The sequence below is a fragment of the Myotis lucifugus genome, unplaced genomic scaffold (genome assembly GCF_000147115.1).
Source record: "Myotis lucifugus unplaced genomic scaffold, Myoluc2.0 scaffold_332, whole genome shotgun sequence".
Lineage (NCBI taxonomy): Eukaryota > Metazoa > Chordata > Mammalia > Chiroptera > Vespertilionidae > Myotis > Myotis lucifugus.
Window position 1 is genome coordinate 847,428 of NW_005871380.1, and position 12,069 is coordinate 859,496.

Consider the following 12,069-nt stretch of genomic DNA (forward strand, 5'->3'; position numbering starts at 1 on the left):
TTTTCTATTCAGTTGCACCTTTGTTAAAAATTGACTATATTTGTGTAGGTCTATTTCTGGATTCTCTTTTCTGCTCCATTGATTTGTGTATCTTTGATCTAATTTTAGCCCAGGGTTTGGCAAATTTCCTATAAAGGGCAAACTTTTTCTGTAAAGGGCAAAATTTTAGGCTTTGCATGTCAACTATATAAGAGACAAAACAAGTTTCCACAGAATTTTTATTAGTGAAATTCAACATAATAGGGAGGGAGTGAGAATGGGGTAGAGGAGGTCAATGGGGAGAAAATAATACATACTTTCAACAATAAAGATAAATTTTAAAAATTCAATATAATAATTGAGTACAATTTTTTTTTGTAATATATGTCTACTAATGAGAAAAATGGAGTTGTTTTTTATGAGACAACATACTTGTTAGGTGGGGTTCAAAGTATTCCCTATCATCAAAATTGATATTGTAAATATTCAACTCATAATGCTGATCTGTAATGAGATTTTGTGTATTTCACTTTGAAGATATGATATTGATTGAATACATTTATGGCTTGAAAAGCATTGACAGAATTCTGTTATATTCTTCTCCTTTATATTTGCCTTTTAATAAGTCATTACATTACAAATTAATCACATCCAATTGAAGGTTATGTGGAGGCTCCTCAATTGAACAATTAAATAGATTTTGAAATATGAAAATTTTCTTTGCACTTAAATCAAGGTCTGAAAAAATGATGCTGGAACAATAGTTTGAGCTTGGAATATACATTTGCTCAAATTTGTGTGGGAATGAAGATTTCACTCCTTGTTTTATCTCTTGACAGCATGGGAGGTGCTTAATGCAGCTTGCTATTGCTTGTGATTTAAACAACATTGGTTGTCATCAAAATGACTGTACCACAGTATGTTTCACAGATAAGCACTGTAAAAGCTAACTTCAAAAGCTATTCAATATCCAGTAATACTGGTTATGGGGAGTTCTTTCAACCATTAAAAATTGTCAAAATCATTCTTAGTTTATAGGCTATAAAAAATTGGGTGGTGGATTTGGCGCATGGGTCAGTTTGCCTGCTGATGCTTCAGCAAGACCATATTGTCTTGATTAGTGTGGTTTTAGGAACTCTTGAAATGAGGTAATAGGAGTCCTCCAGTTTTGTTCCTTTTTCAAAATGATTTTGACTATTCCAGTTCCTTTGCCTTTTCATATGGATTTTAGAGTCAGCTTGTTGATACCTACAAAAGATATTGCAGAGCTTCCAGCCAAGATGGCAGAGTAGGTAAGTGCTGTGCTCACCTCCTCCCATGACCACATCGAAGTTACAACGACATTATAGAGCAGCCATCAATGAGAAGCACCTGAGGAGTGGCTGAACAGAAGTCTTATAACTAAGAATATAAAGAAGAAGCCAAGACGAGACTAGAAGGAGCGGAGGAGACATGGATTGGTCAGGTCCTACACAAAGGTGTGGCCAATAAGGATCAGGGGGCGTATCTTGGCTGTGGCGGTACCCCCTGAAGAGTGAGGGTTCCTAGCCCCCCCGCCCCGCCCACCCAACTTCCCAGACTGGGAAGAGGAGTTCTCATAATATCTGGCTGTGAAAACCAGCAGTCTGGGTGAGACAAAGAGCTGATGGGGTCCCACGCATTCCTCTCGAGAGGCCCACCTAGGAACTCACTTGCTCACAAACTTACTCTCTGTAAGTTTCAGGGAAGGGGCAGCAGCTTGAAAGCACCACAAATATACAGGGAGGAACTGGGTTGATTAGCTTCAGGGCAAGGGCTGGAGGGGCAGGGATCAGGACAGTCATCTCAGGGGATGGAAGCCCTGGCAGGTGCCACTGTTCCTTTGTTGACCCCTCTCTTCACCCAGCTTACATTTGCAGGCAGACATCAAATAGGAGTTCTCCATTAACCTGAATAGTACTGTTGGACCCACCCTGGTGATTCCCTGAGACTCTGCCCGACCCAACTCATGTGCCCTGTCTGAGCTACTTCCAGTGGCTTTTCCATACGAGCAACCTGCCTCGGCTCAAGCTGCAGTTTTTTAAAACTATATTTTATTGATTTCAGAGAGGAAGGGAGGGAGAGAGAGATAGAAACATCAATGACGAGAGAGAATCATTGATTGGCTGCCTCCTGCATGCCCCTCACCCCCCGGGGACTGAGCCCACAACTCAGGCATGTGCTCTTGACTGGAATCGAACCTGGGACCCTTCAGTCAGCAGGCTGACACTCTATCCACTGAGCAAAACCAGCTAGGGCATCAAGCTGCAGACGTTCCTAAAATCTCTCAAAAGTCCATAAACTCCAAACAAACAGCACCGGCCTCGGTGTGCCCTCTACCTCTTGCTAAGCAGTCCCAAGCTCAGTACAAGTGGCAACTGGTCTCAACTTGCATTGTAAGTTTCATCAGGTGGCACCAAGCCTGGCATAACCTGTGGTCAGTGTTGGCTTGGAGCACAGCTATAGCTAAGTGACCACAAGCTTGGCACAAGGGCGTCTGGTTTCAGCTCACATCATGGTGACCACCCAAGGATTCCAAGCCAAGTACTAGTGCTAGCTGCCCTCAGTTCATAGCATAGCCTCTCCCAAGCACCTCCAAGCCCAGCACAAGTGGCAACCAATCACAAATCACTTTGTAGCTCCTACCAAGAAACTAATGGTACAAATGGTGACTGACCTTGGCCTCCACCAGGATCCCTCCCAGAGGCTCCAGAACCAACGCATCTGGTGGCCAGATGCAGACCACACGAGAGCACCACCCAACCAGCTCCACAAACAATGCACCTGGAGGGTAGACTTGTCTGGATCAGCCCCTGCTCAACAGCTTGTCTGCTGTAGTCATAGCCAGCCCTCACAGTCAGGCAGCCTGACGGTCAATCCCACCAACTGACGTGCCAACAGCTACTGAGGCTCAACTACAACAGAAGGGCACGCACAACCCACCCAAAGGACACCCCTGGAACACCTGGGTCAGGTGATCAAGGAGACTGCACCAATGGGCCTCTCTACTGTATAAGGCCACTCGGCCAAGACTGAGACAATAGCAGGTCTACCCAGTACATAGAAACAAGCACACAGAGTCAGATAAAATGAGGAGACAAAGAACCATGTCCCAAATGAAAGAACAGAACAAAACAAGAAAAAGAACTACACAAAATGGAAACAAGCAATCTACCACATACAGAGTTTAAAATACTGGTTATAAAAATGCTCAAGTAGATGAAACAGTGAGAATTTTACCAGAAAGATAGAAACGATTTAAAAAAAGAACCAGTCAGAAGTGAAGAATATAATAACTGAAATAAAGAGTACATTAGAAGGCATCAATAGTAGAATTGATGAAGCAGAGGATTAAATCAACAATATGGAAGACAAGGTAGGAGAGAACACCCAATTGGAACAGCAAAAAGAAAAAATAATGTTAAAAAAAATGAGGCTAGTTTAAGGGACCTCTGGGACAAAACTAGTGTGCCAACATTCTTTTTTAAAATATATGTATATTTTTATTGATTTCAGATAGGAAGGGAGAGGGAGAGAGAGATAGAAATGTCAATGATGAGAGAGAATCATTGATCGGCTGCACACCCCACACTGTGTATCGAGCCCGCAAACCCGGGCAAATGCCCTGACCAGGAATCGAACCGTGACCTGGTTCATAGAACGACACTCAACCACTGAGTCACACTGGCTGGACATAGAATAGCACAGAAATTTGAATTCATTTTAAAAAATATATATATATTTTTTTATTTCAGAGAGAGAGGGAGAGAGAGAGAAAAAATCACCAATGATGAGGAAAAAAAATCAATCATTGGCTGCCTCCTGCCCACCCCACACACTGGGGATTGAGCCTGAAACCCAGGCATGTGCCTTGACCGGAATCAAACCCTGATCTCCTGATTCAACCACTGAGCCACCTGCTGGGCATAACACAGAAATTTGAGGAAATATTCTTCCAGTATTAAACAAGTATTACTCAATTCAACAAAAATGTTGCTCACCTCATGGACAAATGAAGTTCTGACATCCATCTCTGTTGTTTCACTTTTATCTCAATTATTGTTCATTAAACATCAACCAACATCCTTGTTAGAACTACACTCAGAGAGCTAGCTGTTAAACCAGCTAACACACACCTGCCTCCAGCCCACAGCCATGTGAGGGCGCCACCTTGGTAGTACTTGCAGCCTTCTGCCCTAGTCAAGCCTTCAGAGGACTACAGCCCTGGCCAATAGCTAGACGGCAGCCTGGTGAGAGACCTTGAGAAAGAACCAGTCAACCAAACCACTCCCAAATTCCTGACCCACAGAAACTATGCAAGACAATAAATGTTTAGTATTGTTTTAAGCTGCTAAATTTTGGAATAGTAGCTGCATTAGATAACAAACACATCATCTTTGACAGAACTGTACTGAAGGAAAAAATGAGTCAAAATGGACTGGATTATTTTGTTGTGACAAATTCCCAGAAGTAGACTAACAGACCCAATGACTATGAATAAATATTTGTTTCTTGAGTTATTAACAGTTTGCTGCCAACAACAAATATATCTTTTTCTTAAAATAGATATTAAGTAATATTTCATTTCTGTTTTAATTTGCACATGGTGTTTTTTAAGGAAAATAATGAATCTATTCATGTTAATATTGCCTCAGTTCTTTGGAAAAGCCATTGGTCAGTTAATTCAATATTTAGTGCCTATATAAGAACTAGCTATACTTGCTAGCAGTATGTAGTCAAGGTACAGCTCCTTTTTCCTTTATTATTGTTGTCCTAACTTATTTATTTTAAATATACTTTTATTGATTTCAAAGAGAAAGGGAGAAAGAGGGAAACATCAATGAAGAGAGGGAATCATTGATTAGCTGCTTCCTGCATGCCTCCTATTGGGGATCGAGCCCGCAACCCAGCCATGTGCCCTTGACCAGAATCGAACCAGGGATCCTTTAGTCTGCAGGCTGACACTCTATCCACTGAGCCAAATCAGCTAGGGCCTACCTTCTTATTTTTTTCAAACTTTACATGACTTTTATTTTTTAAATTAAAGCAAAATGAAATGTGTTGCAATTTTGAAAATTTGATTTCTTTTTGTTTTTTGTTTGGTTTAGGGTAAGTTGGCAGATTCCAGAACAGAGTTTCAAGCCATCAAGCTTCCCTCTGTCCATTCTCACCTCCCGATTAGCAGAGTTCCTGTTAACAGAATTAAACATCTTTATTCAAGGATCTTCTCAATGCAGTCTGGCCTCCTAATCCACCCAAACACTGGGGTGAGCAAATATTTCTGATGCATGCAATAAAGCAGTTTTGGTTTAATTCTTGGAATCATGCTATTATTTTGTCAAGAAGTATATATCAACCTTTAACAAAGGCTTAAGAAAAAATGTGCAGATTTAGGCATAAAGACCCGCTGTATTCCATTTCAGCAATACCATGCTCTCTGTTTTGGTTCAAAGGCAAAATTTGGTGTGTTTCTTTTTTACCAGGATTAACCCAGTGGAAGAAAGTATCAGGAAAGATCACAGTAAATGTCTTGGCCATTCCTCTTACCAGGAAGAAGAAACAATAAAAACACTAAAACTACTGGCCAAAAAGCATATTTAATCTTTCTTTTTCATCTTTCATTGTGAAACAGATCATGTACTGTACCACCTGGAATTTAAAATTCTTAAAAATATATCCTTATGAAATGTAGGGTCAACCTGTAATATTCTTTCAATGTCAACAAAAGAGTATGGTGAATTTTATAAGGTGGTCTTAATTTAGCTTTCTACAAGGTATTACTGTAAAATAATGAGACTGATTTTCATGGGTTAGTGAAGAGGTTAATTTCATTGTTTCATTATCTTGAGTCACACATTAAAGGGGAAGCTGTCATCTCTGGAGCCTCTGAGTGGAGAGGGCATTAGGGATCATCTCCAGTGGTTCTCAACCTTCCTAATGCCACGACCCTTTAATACAGTTCCTCATGTTGTGGTGACCCCCGACCATAAAATTATTTTCGTTGCTACTTCATAACTGTAATTTTGCTACTGTTATGAATCATAATGTAAATATCTGATATGCAGGATGTATTTTCATTGTTCGCGACCCACAGATTCTCAGCCCCCAGCAAGGCTCTATCCAGTCTCCACTTGGCCAAGCTTTGCTTTTGAAGGCAGTTCTGCAATCTTCCCAGGAAGTATTTCTGAGGGTGCAACTTCAGACAAGTCAATAGCAGTGCCCCCCCCCTTTTATTAAATATATTTTATTGATTTTTTACAGAGAGGAAGGGAGAGGGATAGAGAGTTAGAAACATCAATGAGAGAGAAACATTAATCAGCTGCCTCCTGCACATCCCCTACTGGGGATGTGCCCGCAACCAAGGTACATGCACTTGACCGGAATCGAACCTGGGACCCTTCAATCCACAGGCCAACACTCTATTCATTGAGCCAAACTAGCTATAAAAAAATAAAATAAAATTTTCTTTTGTAATTTCAAAGAGGAAGGGAGAGGGAGTGAAAGATAGAAACATCAATGATGAGAGAGAACCATTGATTGGCTGCCTCCTGCATGCCCCTGACTGGGGATCAAGCCCAAAACCCAGGCATGTGCTCTGACTGGGAACCGAACCTGTGACCTCCTGGTTCACTGAGCCACATCGGCCCGGCAATAGCAGTGCCTTTTGATGAACACTTAAGGCATTTGTAGCCTCCATCGTGTCAAATGTGGGAAACTTTGGGGCTGTTTGGTAGAAACTTTCAGGGATCTGTTGGAATTTTGGGCCAGAAACTTAGGAATGCCTCACTCAAACCCAACCACCACAAAGGCTTGCGGGTGGACAAGTCACGCACAAGGAACACTGGCACCTGAGGCTTCCTGTCCCAGCTCAGACAGTGCCATGGAGAAGCTGAGTGGGAACATGTGGTGCTAACCTCTAGGGGTCTCCCACCCCCAGGCACGACTCTTGATCTTGGGATCTCGGTGCACACGACTACACACTTGACATTTACTGTCGGTGCAGTAGGGACAGCCTGTGCATGGGTCTCGCATACTTATACAAGTGTACCTGTAGGATACGTTACTGGAAGTGGAATTTCTAGGTTGAAGACTGTGTGAATATTAAATTAAATTCTATTCATCCAGCTAATTTGTTTCCTTAGACCAAATTAAAACAGTGATATTTTCTCCACATCCTAGTCAACTTAACATTTTTGCCAATCTGGTAGGTAAAAAAAAAAAAAAAAAAAAAAATTGTACCATGTTTACATTTGGTATCTGCTTAGACTACTCTTCCAGACTCTTTCCAATTTTCCCCTTCTATTTCTTTGTCATCAAATGTCAATCGAATCATTGGGTCAAAGAATTTTAACTTGAAGCCAATTATGAACAAAATAAAAATGTTAGACAATTATGAGAGAATACAGTTGGACATGAACCAGGGGCCACTTAACTTCCCGTCAGCTTCTATCTGTGACCCTGTTAATGGTATATCTCTCTCTTTTAAAAATTGTAGCTCAGTCTTCTCTGCCAACAGGTCTATGCCATGCTCCTGTAAAAGGTTACATATTCTTGGTGCAACTGGATAATGATGCTATTGATACAGATCCTGGTGCCTCTGGCGATCATTATAGTTAGTCCACGTCACTCAACTTCAGAACAAACATGGAAAGTGTCCCATTCAAACTGGCTCTAAAAACATACAATCAAACTATTGTTCCATCTTTATTTCTCCAAATTCCAAGCTGGGTCCTCAGCTTTTAGAACATTTTACAGATATGCATGTGGCTGAGGAACAGATTCCTCTGGGTAAGTACCAGGCCCAGGAGAATGGGGCATGAAGCAGGCCATGATTCCTTGTAGTCTAGCCATGTGGTTTCAAGGCATGCGATACTCCCTGAAATCAAACTGAATAGCACGAAGTCTCAGAAAAAAAACAAACATCTTTCAAACTCCAAATGACAGAAAAGGGAGGGTTCCTAGAAATGGGACCAAGTTGTGTCTTTCTAGGGACTAAAGCATGTCCAAAAATGAAACTAATAAATGTTCTGATATATTTGAGGGTATTGAGAGAAGATTTGTACTTCTATCAAGGGAGTTTATGAGTGACTTGGTGATAAATGTAGAGAAAACGAAACAAATGAGAAAAAGAGGATATCAACCCTGGACAGAGAGGGGGGTATGACATTGCATATCATGTACATCATGATATACTACTTGGCTCAGCTGTGAATAATTTTGACTTAGTCATAATAATGTCAAAACTGACCATTGATTTAACCACATTTGTGATATAACTCTAGAGGGGAGAAAGGAGAGAGAGAGGAGGGGAAGACCATAGGAGTAGGAATAGTCATGGAGAACAAAATCCTTGCTTCCATGAAAGGCAGTCACTAGATAAATGTGCTAGCTAGCTAGCAATCTGGAGAAACACCAGCTGAAAGATTGGAAAGTGGTTGCCTCTGGTGAGCAGGCACTGGGATGCTGAAGAGTAAGCCAGGGCACTACCATTTCTCATTATAAATCTTTTTAAAAAAATATATTTTATTGATTTTTTTACAGAGAGGAAGGGAGAGGGATAGAGAGTTAGAAACACCGATGAGAGAGAAACATCGATCAGCTGCCTCCTGCACACCCCCCACTGGGGATGTGCCCGCAACCAAGGTACATGCCCTTGACTGGAATCGAACCCGGGACCCTTCAGTCCGCAGGCCGACGGTCTATCCACTGAGCCAAACCGGTCAGGGCTCATTATAAATCTTGCATAATTATTTGATTTTTAACATGATGTAATTATGTTTTGTAATAAAGAAATCAAATGCAGAACATGATGTAGTAAAATGGTACCAAAAAAGGAAACATCATAATATACTACTTGTTACATAGTGGTCTACCTCTCCAAGCTTTGGTTTCTTTATATGCAAATGAAGAGAATAATCGATAAATCACAAGGATTCCATGAGGGAGGGCCTGTCAGGAGCTTTGCTCAGGTGGCACTCAGTGAGCCTTCAGTCAGTGGTATGACTATCATTACTGCCATTGCTATGATTGAAGGTCCCTCCCAGCACTAAAGGTTCCAGAACGTCAGATGAGTCATGTATTTGACATGGCCCTGTGTGCTGGAAGTACAGTGATGAACAATATTATTACCAGCCGTGAATGAGCCTCTAGCCCAGAAGTCATATGGATAAGTGACCATAGCTACACTGTGAATTGACAATAACGATGACGATTGAAGTGCTCTGATATCACATAGACACATCTCAGCCATGCAGAGTCAGAGGAGGCTTCAGAGTAAGAGCCTGAGATAGGAATGGAAATTGACCCATAGGAGGGGAAGAACATTCCAAGCCTCCAGAAGAGCATTTGTAGGCATGGGGAACATGAGTCCTTCAGCATGGCTAGAACTTAAAGACAGGAAGCTCAGTCTGGATAGCAGTTGGGCGCTGTAGGATATGTGCAGGAGTTTGGCTTTATCTCAAGAACAGCGGGACTCATTTGAATTTATTCAGTGGGGTGCAATGTGATCAGATGTGTCTTCTCACAGAGACTGAAGGGGCCAGAAGGCAAGGAGCTCCATTAGGGCCGCATAGTCCGTGGAGGAGAGTAGGCAGAGCTGAACGAAATTTAAAAGAGGTCTAGATGAGACTTTTTTGGTTTTGTTTTTATTGCTCCAGTCGAACTTTATTGAGGTCCCAGGGTCATGAGATTCAGGCAGGAGGCGGCCCTGCGGGCAAATGGGATCGCTGGAATGAGGAGCCCACTTTGGGATGTGGGTGAGGATTGATGATGAGACACCCAGGAGGAGCAGGGGTTGGGGGGTGGCAATGGCAAGTCCTCCCTGCCCCCCTGGGCCTGGGGGGAAGCTAGATAGATGTTCTGCTCTCTTTTAGGTTCAGTGGAGGTATTCCTACTGAAAAAGGCAGAAGAGGAGCCTGAGAGCTTTGATCAGAACTACCGAGTGGCAGCTTCCTTTGAAGACGCGAGGAACCAAACCATAGTGACAGCGCTGCTCGACCACCAGGCGCACCATTCCCCTGCCCTGGCACTAGCACTGGTGGAGAATGTTCTCTTCAAGCTGCTTTCTGGTGCCAGGGCTTCAGTGATGGTGTTCAACCACCCCCAACCTCCGTCAACCATGGAGCCCTCCGAGAATATCCCGTCTGAGTCTGTGCAACTTCTCTCTCCAGTTAAAGCTCTCCCACTGCAGTGTGGGAAAACCCCTCCCTTCCCTCCCCTCCCTTCACCACCTGTTCCTTCCTTTGTTGTAATTACAAATCGTTATTTTGGAAGGTGGTTGCTGAGAGCAGTTCTACTTAAACTGCTACCTCGCACCTCACGTGCTGTCTTTTCCAGGGGCCCTAAAGGACTTACCAACTTGCTTTTCGGTGTAGCTTTCCTGTCTGGCTCTTTTTCCATCTTGGCAATCAAAGAGAGATCCATCCAGGCCAGGCACATCCACTTCGTCGGTGGAGTTTATGTGGCCACTTTCTAGCCCTCGGCTGTACGGTGGGACCTCGTCTCCTTCCGCGTCCCCACCTGCTGCTGCCGGTGAGGGGTGCATGGTGCTGGGCCTCTTCCCCTGCACGGCACAGGGGACTTGCTTCGGGGAACTTGCAAGGAACCAGAATGAGACCGGAATTCTAGGCTGGCAGCTCAGCCCCTGATGGGTGACTCAGGGTGTGAAAGCATCTTCATTGTTGACCTCCATAAAAGATAATTCCAGAAATAGCTCCCTAGGGCAGGGGTGGGCAACCCCTGGCACTCGTGCCAAACAGGGCACGCCAGTAACTTTTGCTGGCACTCGAAACCCTCTCTTATGATCTTCCATTTACAATTTTTTTCTTAATATCGACTTTTTTTATTTTTCAGATAAATTCAGTGGAGGTGCATCTTAGATAAATAAATAACTTTACATAACAAGTTATCTTAAAGACCATAGACATGGATTGACGAGAGAGGGGAAGAGCAATTTCTATGCCTCTGCCTTAACTCTCCCTGCCTTCCTAGATCCGACCAGTGTTTTGGTTTCATCCACATACGCTTGTGAATCTTTGTTCGCAGTGATGAATTTTGTTAAGTCTTGTAATCGGAGTAGCCTGACGGATGAAAGTAGTAGCTCGTGCATATCTCTGAAGGTCACGAAATATAAACCTGATGTAAAATCTCTCATCAGTGATGCTGCAGCAAAAGTCCCACTGATAATATCAAACGGAGTTATAAAGTTTTCTGTCGGACTATCAGTGTACATGTATACATTAAAAAATAAATGTATTTTTCATCATCATATACTGTGTTTTTGTCGCTCGAATGAATTTTATTATTTCTTCAAGGTTCTTCACATACGTACACCTTAAGAGATATCAAGTAGGCGTAACATGTTCTCAAAAAATTAGGGTTGGCACGCAGAAGAATTTTGAGTCAGAGATTTTGCTGGTTTTGGCACGCACTCACAAAAAGGCTGCCCACCCCTGCCCTAGGGCATTGAGGGGTGCGAGTATTTGGGACAGAATTATGCAGCCTGCTGGCTCCCTGGTCATTTGTGTAGAATAGACCAGTCCTCCTTTGCTCTGCCTATGTTCTTTGTAAACATCTATGAACTCGCGATTTCCAGAAGTGGAGTCTCCTGTCTCTGCACTGTTGGGTGAAGGGAGTTGCCTGAGCTGTGTTACTAACAACTCGTTTTTTTAAATTGAGATTATCATGTTCTTTCTCATGTGCTTAGGATTGACTCTTGGTGAACTTTTCAAATTCTTCCCCCCACCCTTCCCTAAGGTGGTGTTTTTATACTACAACGAAGAAGCTTTTCCACACCAGAAAAGCATCCTGGCTGTTATCTTGCTGCTCATGCTCTATGGCTGGGCTATCATCCCCTTTATCTACCTGACCAGCTTCTACTTTGACAATGGGGGTAGCTCTTGTGTTAAGCTCATCACAACGCTCAGGGAGTGAGCATTGGACCGGTTATTCTTGTCTCGGTCACAAGTGAAAAAGGTGAGGACCATCATATCTACACATGACACAGAGCTTTGATACTTCCTCCAGCAGCCACAGATGCTGTGTCTGCCAGAGCCTAGGCCAGGCTCTTCTCAG